Source organism: Misgurnus anguillicaudatus, chromosome 24 (assembly GCF_027580225.2).
Source record: "Misgurnus anguillicaudatus chromosome 24, ASM2758022v2, whole genome shotgun sequence".
Taxonomy (NCBI): Eukaryota; Metazoa; Chordata; class Actinopteri; order Cypriniformes; family Cobitidae; genus Misgurnus; species Misgurnus anguillicaudatus.
This window is the reverse complement of record NC_073360.2, coordinates 9,441,568-9,454,747: the sequence shown is the minus strand read 5'-3', so window position 1 is coordinate 9,454,747 and position 13,180 is coordinate 9,441,568.

The following is a 13,180-nucleotide window of genomic DNA, read 5'->3' as shown; positions in this document are numbered from 1 at the left end:
CTGCACAATTATGTCGGTCTTCTTGGATTTCATAATAAACATTAAACAGCCAGTCAAAACGACACACTTGTGTCCTTCGCAATAGACTACCATTAGCTTTAGTGGCTCACCAGAAGTTATCCGTGTTGAGCTTAAACTTCACATATGCACTCTGTGGACACCAAAGATTTATTTTACATCTTTAAAAAAATCTCATAATATGACCACTTTAAAAGCAACAAAAAAAAGTGTGACAATGTGTTGTTCTTAACTAGACACATCTCTGTTATTTTTAAAACAACACACTTTTTTGTCCCTTTTATTTATTTGAACACAAAATGATACATAATGTGTTATATAGTATAACACAAAACAATGTGTTAAAAATTAGCACATCCTTTCTTAGAGTGTAGGACGCATCCAACATTTCACTTAAGAAGATATAATTAAACCCACTGAATTTGTGCAAATTACTTACATAGTGGATAAATGTACTTTTTGGTGCTTTAACATTTTGAGTTTTACTATACTTTGTAATGTATGATTTAAAAAAAATCCTAATATACTTTAAGGTTAAAATGAAAGTGTACTTTGACAGGGCTTATAAAACCAACCAACTGCAAACTTACTTATAAAAATAAACTTACAAAAATAACCACAAAACTAAAACATCATGTACAGTAGTTATTCATATCGTATTATGTGTTGTCTGGGAAGAATGGTTAAATGTCTTCTGCTGTTATTGGCAAGCAAACTTAACTTCAATGACTAGCAAAGCTTTATAGCACACAATAATTTATTTGTACAGTGGTATTAACAAAACATGTTTTATGTAAGCAATAAGGTACGAGAGGCTGTGCTGTATCGTGAATAAGTAACGGCTGAAGGGCGTTGTTAGGCACGACGCGAAGCGACCCCTTCACGCAACCCCTTCAGCCGTTACTTATTCACGATACAGCACTTGCCTCGAGTACCTTATTGCTTTTATAAAACGGTTACCACAAAATATTAAAGTAAAAAAAAATATTAGTGCAACTTTGATGAAGTTAAATCATTGAAAGCATTCCTTCCACTAGAAAAAATAGTCCCTGACTGCGAACAACAACATGAAAGCTCAAATAAAAACAACAAACTGTTCTTAGACTTTGTCTCATTATATGTTTATGTGTTGCTAAGGGTGTTGCTAAGGGCGCAGTGATATTAAATAGAACTGTTGGGTGAAGCGGTCATAGCAGTGTTTTATCATGAATAAAGCACACCTTTTGACCAATCAGAATCAAGGATTGCAACTAACCGTTTTATAAGTAAGCAATAAGGTACGAGAGGCTGTGCTGTATTGTGAATAAGTAACGGCTGAAGGGCGTTGTTAGGCACGAGTGCCTGCAACCCCTTCAGCCGTTACTTATTCACAATACAGCACTTGCCTCGAGTACCTTATTGCTTTTATAAAACGGTTACCACACAATATTAAAGTAAAAAAAATATTAGTGCAACTTTCATGAAGTTAAATCAATAAAAGCATTCCTTCCCCTAGAAAAAATAGTCCCTGACTGCGAACAACAACATGAAAGCTCAAATAAAAACAACAAACTGTTTTCAGACTTTGTCTCATTATATGTTTATGTGTTGCTAAGGGTGTTGCTAAGGGCGCAGTGATATTAAATAGAACCGTTGGGTGAAGCGGTCATAGCAGTGTTTTATTGTGAATAAAGCACACCTATTGACCAATCAGAATCAAGGATTGGAACTAACCGTTTTATAAATTACCAACACAGAACGTTATGTTGTCATTTTATTATAAAGCCCCCAAAAGGGGGAGCCATCTTCCTAGGATTATGAGAAAATGACAAAAGTTGTCTACCTATAACAGTAAAGTATGTTTATTTCTGTATTTCTATAGCGCTTTTTAAAATGTGGATTGTTGTAAAGCTGCTTTAATGTAAAATATTTTAGCACAGAATCAGATAAATGAGGACAACACATGAAACGGCAACAATATCATCAAAAACAAACAAAGACGAGGCTAAAACTGAAATAAAAAACATTATAAGAATGATGTGTTCATCGCATGCTTATGCTGCTTTCGTGAATACACATAAAAAACTGACTTTATGACCACAAATTGTATTCTTGTCACTTCATGAAATGAAGATTAAACCACTGTAGTCACATAACTATTTTAACAATGTCTTTACTTCCGTTTCTGGGCCTATGGGGGTGAGTAATTAATGCAAAATTTTCATTCTGGGGTGAACTAACGCTTCGGTTAAAGGGGCGGTTTCCAGTTTACTCCTAGACAAAAATAAATGTAAGAGCTGTCCAAACTGAAAACAACTTGCACTGACATGTCTTAAAATACATCAATGCCCTTTGTTTTGCCTCAAAATGCTTTTGTAATGTTTTTAGTAAGGCGTGTTTGTTAAAACTAGTTATTTTCCAAATTAAACTAAACTAACTAAGGCCTAGTCCTGGCTTAAGCTTAGAATTTGGCATAAACAGAATGAGAACATGGATCCATCATGCCTAGTTAGCACTGTGCAGGCTGGTGGTGGTGGTGTTATGGTGTGGGGGATGTTTTCTTGGCACATTTTAGGCCCCTTAGTGCCAATTGGGCATCGTTTAAATGCCACTGCCTTCCTGAGCATTGTTTCTGACCATGTCCATCCCTTTATGACCACCATGTACCCATCTTCTGATGGCTACTTCCAGCAGGATAAGGTGCTGCAGCACCCCCTGGTGGCAAAGATTTAAACTGCAATGACAATAAAACGATAGCTTATAAATATCTCTGATTGATGTTTGTTTCTGTTCCAAGACATTTTGTATTTCATGTTTGGGGTGTGTGATGAAGAGAGTGATAATTTTAGTAATTTTAAAATGATTTAATTTATTTCAGTGTGTATTAGCCAATAAGATTTGACTTGACGACGTGATTGCGATTCAGCCGATACGCTGCGTATACGCATAAGCATAAGCACACTCACAGCCACATAGAACAATGAATGAGTTTAATATGCTATCTGTATCTATCAGCTTCGCAATGTCTCAGAAGAGAATTTTGGAATTTTTTCAATCACACAACCCAAAAGTCCTGAAAACTAGTGTTATTTCTCCAACTGACAAATAAAAAAAGTAATCTAAAAATAAAAATAAAAAAATATAAAAAATATAGCCAAATTGTTTTGCGGTGTTTAACGCACATGTAAATGTTACAGAACGTGCTTTATTGAATGAAAGTAAAAACGATTAAATGAAATGATTAAAACGACATGAAAGGAACAACATTTTAAAGCCTCGATGTCTACAATAAAGAACATGCAACATTTAAGAGTGGTGGGTATTTCAAAAATTAATATAAATTATCCCCATGCATCGATTTTGATGTGAAACATCTATGAATCCATATGGAATATATTCCGGCCATTTAAAATATGATGTTTGAATTTTAAAGTCGAAAAATATCTTATTGTTACACCACCGTGCAGGAGGCATGGCAAACTGAAACAAAACTTAAGACACAAATATTACATTTACGTGTAAAAAATAGAATTAAATGAAACCCGTGAATTAAAAGGTCCACTAATCGCCTTAACTCGAGTGATGTCAATAAAGTTATCATGTTAGAAATAAGAAATATTAAAAACGACAACAAAGAAGGTGTACTAGGCTACTGGCACGAGTGAGAATGCATGTACATAAACTGGTTCCATAACTCCGTCATTCAAAGTTAATTCTCCTGTTTTTCTTTACATCTTCAAACTTCATGTTGCACTTAAGCTACACCATACAGCACAGCAGGCCCGGTGCGTGATGAGTGCCAGAGGAGACTCCGCACATGACCCGCGTTGCATTTTGTAACTTTTACAAATCATTTTGTAATTTGTGTAACTTTTTGAACATATTTGTTACTTTGGCCTAAATATAGTCTTGCCTATATATGTGACCAGTCACGGAAACTAGGGACACAAGTCGGCAGCGCAAGTTTCGAGATAATGAGCAACAAAGTGTTTATTTTCAAAATTTGTGATTTTCGTTTTATTGCAGAATCTGTTAGTTGAGATCATGAAGAAGCCTCTCCATGTTTGAGATAGCAGTTTTTGTATATTTAAAAGCGTAAATTTTGCGGTTGAAATAGGCTTGTTTTTCCGGAGATTCTAGCGTGCAGCGGGGGGGCGTCATTGTCTGTGTCTATTTACATACTGTATAAGCAGCTTGGTTTTCGCTCCCGCCCGCAAAGGGAACAGCGTGACTACTAAAATAAGGATAGTTTGCCCAAAAATGAAAATAATGTAAGCAATGACTTACCCTTATGTCGTTCTAAACTCAAAAGACCTCCGTTCATCTTCGGAACACAGTTTAGGATGTTTTAACGTTAGATTTAGTCCGAGAGCTTTATGTCTCCTCCATTTAAACTCTATGTACGGTTTCCATGTCCAGAAAGGTAATAAAAACATCATCAAATCAGTCCATGTGACATCAGTTGGTCAGTAAGAATGTGTTAAAGCATCGAGAATACAGTTTGGTCCAAAAATAGCAAGAATTACAACATTATTCAGCATTGTCTTCTCTTCCGGCTCGAGCGTGAAGTCACGTGACTGTAGTTCCGTGTCACTGACTTTATGCGGCGCCGCAGTCGGATGATGTCAAAGTACCGCGAGATCTCTTTAAGAAATCTTATGGAGTAGTTTAATTCGACTCGCTCTCGCGGTACTTTGACGTCAGTTCTTGCATCACAACATGAAGACTTACACATACACAAAAAGTCACATAGACATTGTTGAATACGTTATATAATTGGCTACATGTTTTGTCTATCAATATTTTCAATGAAGTCATTGGCTGCTGGAGGAACGAGCGAGCGATTGGTTTCATTAAAGTGTAATATATGCTGTTAAGAACGGGTTGTTTTTCCAGAGATTCTAGCGTGCAGCGGGGGGCGCGGTCATTGTCTGTGTTTATTTACATGCAGCGGCGTTTGATACTTTAGTTATGGACCCGCCCCCCAAGGGAACAGCGTGGCTACTTAAGCAGCACTCTGACAGGCTCAATCTGATATCATTGATATCACAGTGCAAACTTCGGAAATGATAACATCCACAAAGACACCGACAAAGAGAGGTGTGCCCGAACAACTTATTTCAGTGGAGGGAACAAGATCTGCAAGAACAGTTTTCTGTTTCTTATGGGGTGAGTTTCCATAAACATTAAAGTTTGTTGTTTTTTGTTCATTGTAAGAACACGTACACGTAGACCTTCACATTTATTGCAATTGTTATTAGCTAGCTCAGGTTTCGATTGCCAAAACCCAAAGTTGTTGTTAACTCAGGACTGTGGTTTCGATTGCCAAAACCCCTATTGTTATTAGATAGCTCAGGACTGTGGTTTCGATTGTCCCCATTATATAATGAGCTTTTAGATGGCAATATGAGCATCTGTTATTAATTTGAATAATGCCTGAATTGACCGATGTTAATGACTTAGCTCACGTATGAAGTATGTGTAGCCGTTAAATGTGCATTATAAGTCAAAACTTAAAATATTTTTACGTTTTTTTTAATCAGACTTAAACCAGCTAACCACAAACTTTTACAGTGAATTAACAGTAAAAGGTATTGGTCATGGGGGAGCTTTACAGAGGGTGTGGCTTATCTCAATGAGATGTAAATGAGCCCTATTGTCCCTCCCAGCAGCTGAGAGGGGTGAAAAAGCACAAACTTTAAAAGCCGTTTTCTCAGCATTAAGTATTTTGGAGTGCCTACCTTCAAATGGCCACAACGTCTCCAAATCTTATCAGATTTCCATGTGTTACACATGGTTGGAAAGCTTAGAATCTGCACTTTCAGGATCTGTGAATAACTCAAAATGTCCCAGATCCGACTTGTGTCCCTACTTTCCGTGACTGGTCACATATAATATTTCTGATTATATGGCATAGCTTTCTCCATACCCAATTAAGCTAATAAAGTAATGATAAAAAAATATGCTTAATCATCGGCCGAGGATAGTAACAAAAAATAACGCCCCGGGCAGAGAATCTAAACTCTACTATGTTGCAATAGGCTATTTAGTTTGTATGCACCGTCAGCTCAGCTGTACTTTATGGATGGGAAGGGCGAGTGATTTTTTAAAAGAAGACATGGGTAGAGTGGTCTGCAGAATACAGAGCTTGTGAACAATTTTAGAATTCTATAGCTCTATGTTCTATAACCCACCCCCGCACCCCATACCGAAAATATCTTCCCACGCCTCTGAAAATAAGTGCCTGCTGCACACGCATCAAACCCGTTTATGATAAAAGAGACACTCATGTTCACAAATTACACACAAGACACTCACTTAAAGTAAACTCTGATTACGCAGGCAAATATGAACAAATCAAATCACGATTAAAATAACAACAGACGTGTAAAAATCTGAATTGAACTAAACTGATGACACTGTGTATCTAAAATCATCTTGTGTAATAAATGCATGAAGTCAGATAAATGCAGACTCTTGTCATTAGATTTTTTGGTTTTGTCCATGCTAACACACACGCATACACATGCACAGACACACACGCACAGACACTCAGGGACGGACTGGGGCTAAAAAACAGACCTGGACTTCCTCCCAAATAGGCCCATCATCCAGCCATTCGCCCCTAGCCGTGCGCAACAGACACTAGCGAGGATGTCCTGATACTATGCCACAGTACTGTCAGACTACCAGACAATGTATTCACAACAAGTAACATATCAAAACCAATGATGATAATAAAGTTGTTTTTATTAATGAAGCCTCAGCCTTCAAATGCAAACCGAAAAATATACAATGCCCCTACAACTGCATTGAAATAAAATGAAATGTCACTGTCTACAAAACCCAACTTGTAATTATAAATTATATAATTACCATATACTATAAGTTAAAACTATTAACTAATATTAACTTATAACAAATATAATGAAAGCAGATTTAAAAGTGCAGTAGGCAAGCCTTATAAAACTAACTTTGAAGTAGAACTTTATGAGGTAGAAAAAAAAATCTGTCTCCACTGGTACTAACAGCCTGTAGTACAATTTGCAAAAATACACATCTCTCTCTTCAGTTAGATGCACCCATCAGGGCTGGGGGGGTCTCTAACTGCATGTCAGTCACTGCTCATGCACACGTATTCATTCTCCCTTGTGAGGGGAGGGGCTTAGGAGACCTTTTGGGCTTTAGTCAAAAGGGGGGAGGGACTGAGAAGTGGCCAATGTTAACATTTTGTGGCTAAGTCCTGGATCTTCACAATCCTACCTACAGCACCTTTAATGTTGGGGAAGTAAACATTTCTTGAGAAGGGCACTATTCTCAGCAACTCTGTCTATTATGAGGTCATTGTCAAGTGACATGAGAATGTCCTTCTCTGTGGCCATTAACATGAATGTTTCCCGGTGTTCCTGAGAAGTTCTGCTCCTTAAGCGATTCTTAATGTACTTCAATACAGAGAAACTTCTCTCACAAGCTACCTGTGTCACAGGTAGATTGAGAAGAAATTTGTAGTCTAAGCCAAGGATGTGATTGGAGGTTATACCATGTAAGAAGTTGGTACCAACACACTGGGCATTCTTTGCAAGATTTGCAGGGGCTGTTTTTTATTTCCGCCTCTTCCCAAACATCTGGATCATCCTCTGCTACCCTGACTTGGTACTCCTCAAGAACAGATTATTTAAGACGTGGCCATTGGGCTGCCAGACACTTGAGCTCACTTTGCAAATTAGCAGGAGTTGACCTGCTATCAAACCTGAGCAAGCATTTGCTCATCTCCTGAAATGCAGTATCAGGCAAGCCTGTTAAAGAAACTTCTGTAAAGTTTCTTGGATCAAGGAGAGCCAAGTCCGCATAGAGGGAACCATGGGTTAAAAAGTGCCTATGGATGCTCTCTGTGACTTTGTCCATCACCTGGTTGTGAACTTGTGCTTTATAGGCTCTCATCACTTGCCTTCTCACCAGCCATCATCTTTGTTTTTCTCTTCCTTTTTTCAGGAAACATTTCCTCGAGTTCAAGGTCACAATCCTCCTCAGACAGTGTTGTATTTGCCCACAGAACGAAAACATCAGCAGCTTTCTTCACTGACTCAAAATCTCTTGACTTTTTCTTTAGAGCATCTTCAGGGGTCAGAACCATTCGGTGAGCAGACAAAATGTCTACACCATGTGTCTGCAGGTTTTTTGAGAGTGGTATTGTGACTTCAAAAATCCTTAGGAAAAGCTGAGCAGTTAGAACTGTTTCATATCTCCTTAAACCCTCCAAGTATCCTTTTGCTTTGACACATGCTGTTGTTTTCAGGTTTTCCTGGCCCTGACACCTGTCTAGTGTCCTCAGGACATCAATGTAGACGCACTGGTCTGGCTTTCCAAAGGACCCAAAAATTCTCTTTAAAGCAACATCATTGGCCAACCACCTTCTTTCTCCGAGAATGGAAAGGTGCTTGTGTCGACTGTCCTGGCTTTCTTGCTCCCACACATTCATCCTTTGGTATGACTCACAAAAAAAGACAGCAATATCATTCAATAGTGAGAACAAAGATCCACTGGAGAGGGACACTTTAGTTGTATCAGCCAGAACCAAGTTTAGCACATGTGCATAACACCATACATGTACTTGGTTTGGTGCTTTAGAGGACAACAGTGTGGAAAAACCTCTGTATTTTCCTTGCATATTTGATGCAACATCAGTGGCATTACTGACGCAGTTGCTGATTTCCAAGTTAGATTTTTCAATCACATCTGCAAGCATCTGAACAAAATATTGTCCAGTATAGATGCTTCAACTTTCATCACTGCAAAAAGCCTTTCCTGTACTGTGTCTTTGACATACCTCAAAACTATTGAGCACTGATCTTGGGATGTGATGTCTTGTGTTGTGTCAATCTGCACTGAAAACATCCCAGCTTCAGTAACCTCTTTTGCAATAGTCTCTTGAATTAACCGCTGCACTGTAGATATGACTTTCATTACAGTTGTTTTTGACAGAAATGTCACAACAGAACATCGACCTTTAGCCTGTGTTTGATGAATCTTCTTCCTTTTTTCTATGCACTCTGTGAGATGTTCCTTCATGCATACATTATATTTACCAAGAAGAATTATAAGCTCTAGAAAAGTCCCATGATCAATACTCATGTCATCCAGAGTGTAAGCTGCTTTAGACTGTGTCCCTCTGTAGCTAAGTCCTCTCTTGCCAATGACCTTAACTATGTCTAAAATACGTTCCAACACCTGCCGTCTCTTACGCACTTGATCTCTGTGGGCCACTACTTGGGGACCATGAAGCAGACTGGCTATATCAGCTTTTGATGCCCATAAAAAATAAGCTTCAGCACACAGCCTGTGCATGTTGCTCCTGTCATGCTCCTCTACTCGTTGACTGACATGCTTCCAGTCCCGCATTCCACTTATAAAGGGATTTGTTTCACCTGGCTTGGCAAATGCTAAACAAACTGCACAATATAATGTGTTACTCTCCTCACAGTATGTGAGCCATTTGCGGTTGGTACCATCTTTACAACTGAACACTCTCTGTAGGGACAGGTTTTTAGGCTTTTGCTAAGGGTGGTTAGCAAAAAATTGTTTCAGGCTGTGACTATCTGACTTGGGCCATTTGAAATATTGTGATGTAGAGCATCCTGGGACATCCTTGCACTTCCCTGCACTCTCCCTGTCATCTTTTGTACTGCAACTATCTTCAACCTGAATAAACAAATAATTGTAAAGATTTTATTAGCTTTTATTGATGCTATGTGTTTCTGTTAAATAATTAGTATTAAATAACCTATTTAATATGTCAATGTCATATTACACTTTATATTTGTTTAAATATATAATGTATATTAAGGCTGTGAAATGATGAAAATGGCTAGGCCCTATTAAAGGCAGGGTAGGCAGGAATTATCTAAAAAACTTTTTTACAAATTTGTTTAAACTGTCTTTATATACAAATACATAATTAAAATGTAAGTACTCTGAAAAAGAGAGTATAAAACTCAAGTGTCTGTAGACCTCTCACAACTGTTTTAAACACAGCTCATTATTTCCATTCGGGACGAAACAAATGATTAGCTTGCGCGAATATCACTCTCTCTCTCGCGACCATGTCACCACCCGTTGCTATGGGATCTGCCCAGACATGCACACACCCGATTGATTTGAATGTGAACGAGGCACTCTAGGAGGAGCAAAAGTACGGCAGAGAAAGTGCATTCAGAACTCCCAGAAAGTGAATTCAGAAGTCACAGTACCTGCATATCCAGTCAGCGAAGGCAAACAAGGCAAAAAGGGAATAAACGAAGCAATCAAACGAGAGTAAATATCACATGGCTTTTCCTCGAGTCGACGATGCGACGTAGCAGTATTGTCTGCGGAGTGTAGTCCTCATCAGAGTCAACAATGCTTTCATCACGGAAACTCTTCCATGCAAAACACTGGCTTAATAGTGAGTACTAGAAGGCATCCTATCTGTTTATATTCCTACTGATAAAGTTAGGTGATGTTATTACATGCACCGCGCTCCTTCCTCTCCGCTTGTCTGAGGTAAATCATTCTCCCAGCAAAGCTGTCGGTGTCTCGCGTTCATGTGTTTTGGGGGCGTGGCTTTAGAAGAAACCCAGAAGGGAGGGGTGGAGTGAATGGAAAAAATGAGCTGTGTTTAAAACAGTCATGAGAGGTCTACAGACACACATTTTTATGCTCTCTTTTTCAGAGTACTTGCATTTTACTTGTGTATTGATATATAAAGACATTTTAAACAAATATGTAAAAAAGTTTTTTTGGGTAGTTCCTGCCTATCCTGCCTTTAATTTTGTCTGTGAAGCTCTCACAAACAACCACCAGGTTTTTGCCAATTCCACAATAAACAAATATGAAAGACAAGGAAAAACTGTACTATGATGGAAGACAGACAGAAAGTGCAAGCTATGATTTATTTGGTTAAACTAAATTTGGTCAATTATTTAGACACCTTCCCTGTATGTTAGCACATTTAGAGTGGTAGCAATGCATGCCTGATGTTTTCCCATTTAATTCAATACCTTAGTCTTCATTCTAGCAGAAAATGTGAGCTCACTACAACCTCTCATACAACAAAGTCAATTAAAGAAATAAAAACCAAAGCAATACAATGAATGTCCAAAAAGATGACACCCAGGCTGTTTTAAATAGGGTTGGATACATATTTTTTGCTTTTAAACTATATATGTGTGTGTGTGTGTGTGTGTGCATGCTTGCGTGCGTGCGTGATTTTGGCTATGGCAGTTGTAATTAACAGTTTGACAAGAGTTTACAGTTTGACAAAAGCATGTTTTGTTTTATTGCGAGTGCACAGATTTACTGTAAGCAAACACTTTGCAGTTTTAATGATGTCCTATATGAACAAAATGACGGAGTATATATTGTTTTTATATTTCCACTGCACTTCGATCGCGCCCGTGCCTCTCTCTCTCTTACAGACACACACACACACATCCACACACGCAAACACACACACAAACGCGCGCTCACTGACATCACACTATCGCATTTTCACGAGTTTTATTTATTTTTATATTGTGTATCTCCGTGTAAATTCATGCACCGAACCGTGACGCCCGTACGGATTCGGTTAAAGGCATTCCATGCAGTTTGACGTTTTTGTCAAACAGCGACCCCTAGAGTCACTGGGGAAAACTTGCAACTGTCGTAATTTCGCACCCCCACTCTGTACGTACCTGTAAGGATAGTGTTGGGCTTGAATATGCAGAGATGGACTCCGAAAATAATGACCAGGGAATGTTTCACAATTTCATACAAATATTAGGCTACTGCATGTCTACTAAACTACAGATGATGGTAATAGGATAATAAGAAGTTTATGCCAAGTGTAGAGTAGGCATATAATAATAAGTAGCCTACCGCGTTTGCTGGCTTATTACGTTTTTACAAGATTGCAGCTTAATCACAAGTAAACAGTCTATAGTCTAACGTTATGTCTACTGTATAATTTCATTTGTTTTTTAATTGTAAACATTACAAAATGCATTGACAAAGTTAATTGTAATGTATACGTTGCATTATTTCATAACATCGGCCGTTATTCATTGGCCATAAGAAATCGAAATTAGACAAATGACTAGGTACACATCACAACACAACACTTGAGTTTAGATGGCAAAAAAAACATGTAAGAGAAACGAGTGTTTGTTAGCAAGTCTGCTAAATGCTCTTATGATCGTAAGCTAGCTAGACCCATGTTGAAGTTATTTTACTGGTCTAATTATCAACACTGGATGAATGAACAGCATAGTAAAAAAAATACAAACTACAAGCAAGCGCAACCACATACAACATAGACCGCAAACACATTTACAAATAAGAGATTTACTTACTTGTCCATCAACAAGATCGCCAGATCAGCATCCCTTTTGCATCAAGTGCTGTCTATTAGCTCACGCCAACGAGTAAAAACCTGACGGTTCCTAACTCGGTCAGATTCTCTTTTTCGCTTTCTACTCTCTTCCGAACGGGTTTCCTTAGCTGTTTCCCTCATCGAGCATCACGTCTCAAATGCGCGCGTGCAGTTGTTGTTATAGGCTTGTTTGACTTCATGCAGCGCTGCAGGAACCGACAGTCGGATGACGTCAAAGTGCAGTCTCGGATCATTCTCGCGGTACTTTTACGTCATCCGACTGCCGGTTCTTGCAGCGCTGCACGAAGTCGAACAAGCCTAACGTGTGTGACGTTGTTGCCGTAAAGCAAGTCGTGATTCTCGCGAGATTTGTCAGGGGCGGTTCTCTCAAGCTTGCATTGGTGGTTTTGCTAGCGGCGTCCTCCCCGAGCTTCAACAGAAGGATGATTTGCCATACTATGACTTCGTTTACCATTGAAATGACTTTGAAGCTGTTATATTAAGGTAAAATAACTGCATAGTGTGTCTTTAAAACAAATACACATGTACCATTCCACCTCATGCACACCCATGTTAATAGCTAGCTGATACATGCAATTCGCCAAGATAGGGATAAAGGCAGCCTTTTATAACGTGTCCTGTTACTACTGGCACTTACCAGGACCTCTTGCTGGTGTGAAGTTAACTCTGTCTGAGTCTTTCCCTCATCATGACCAGGCTCAGGCTGTGGATGCTCAGACTCAGGCTGGTCCTTTACAGTGTCAGTCTCAGTCTGGCTAAGCAATGTAGTGCTGC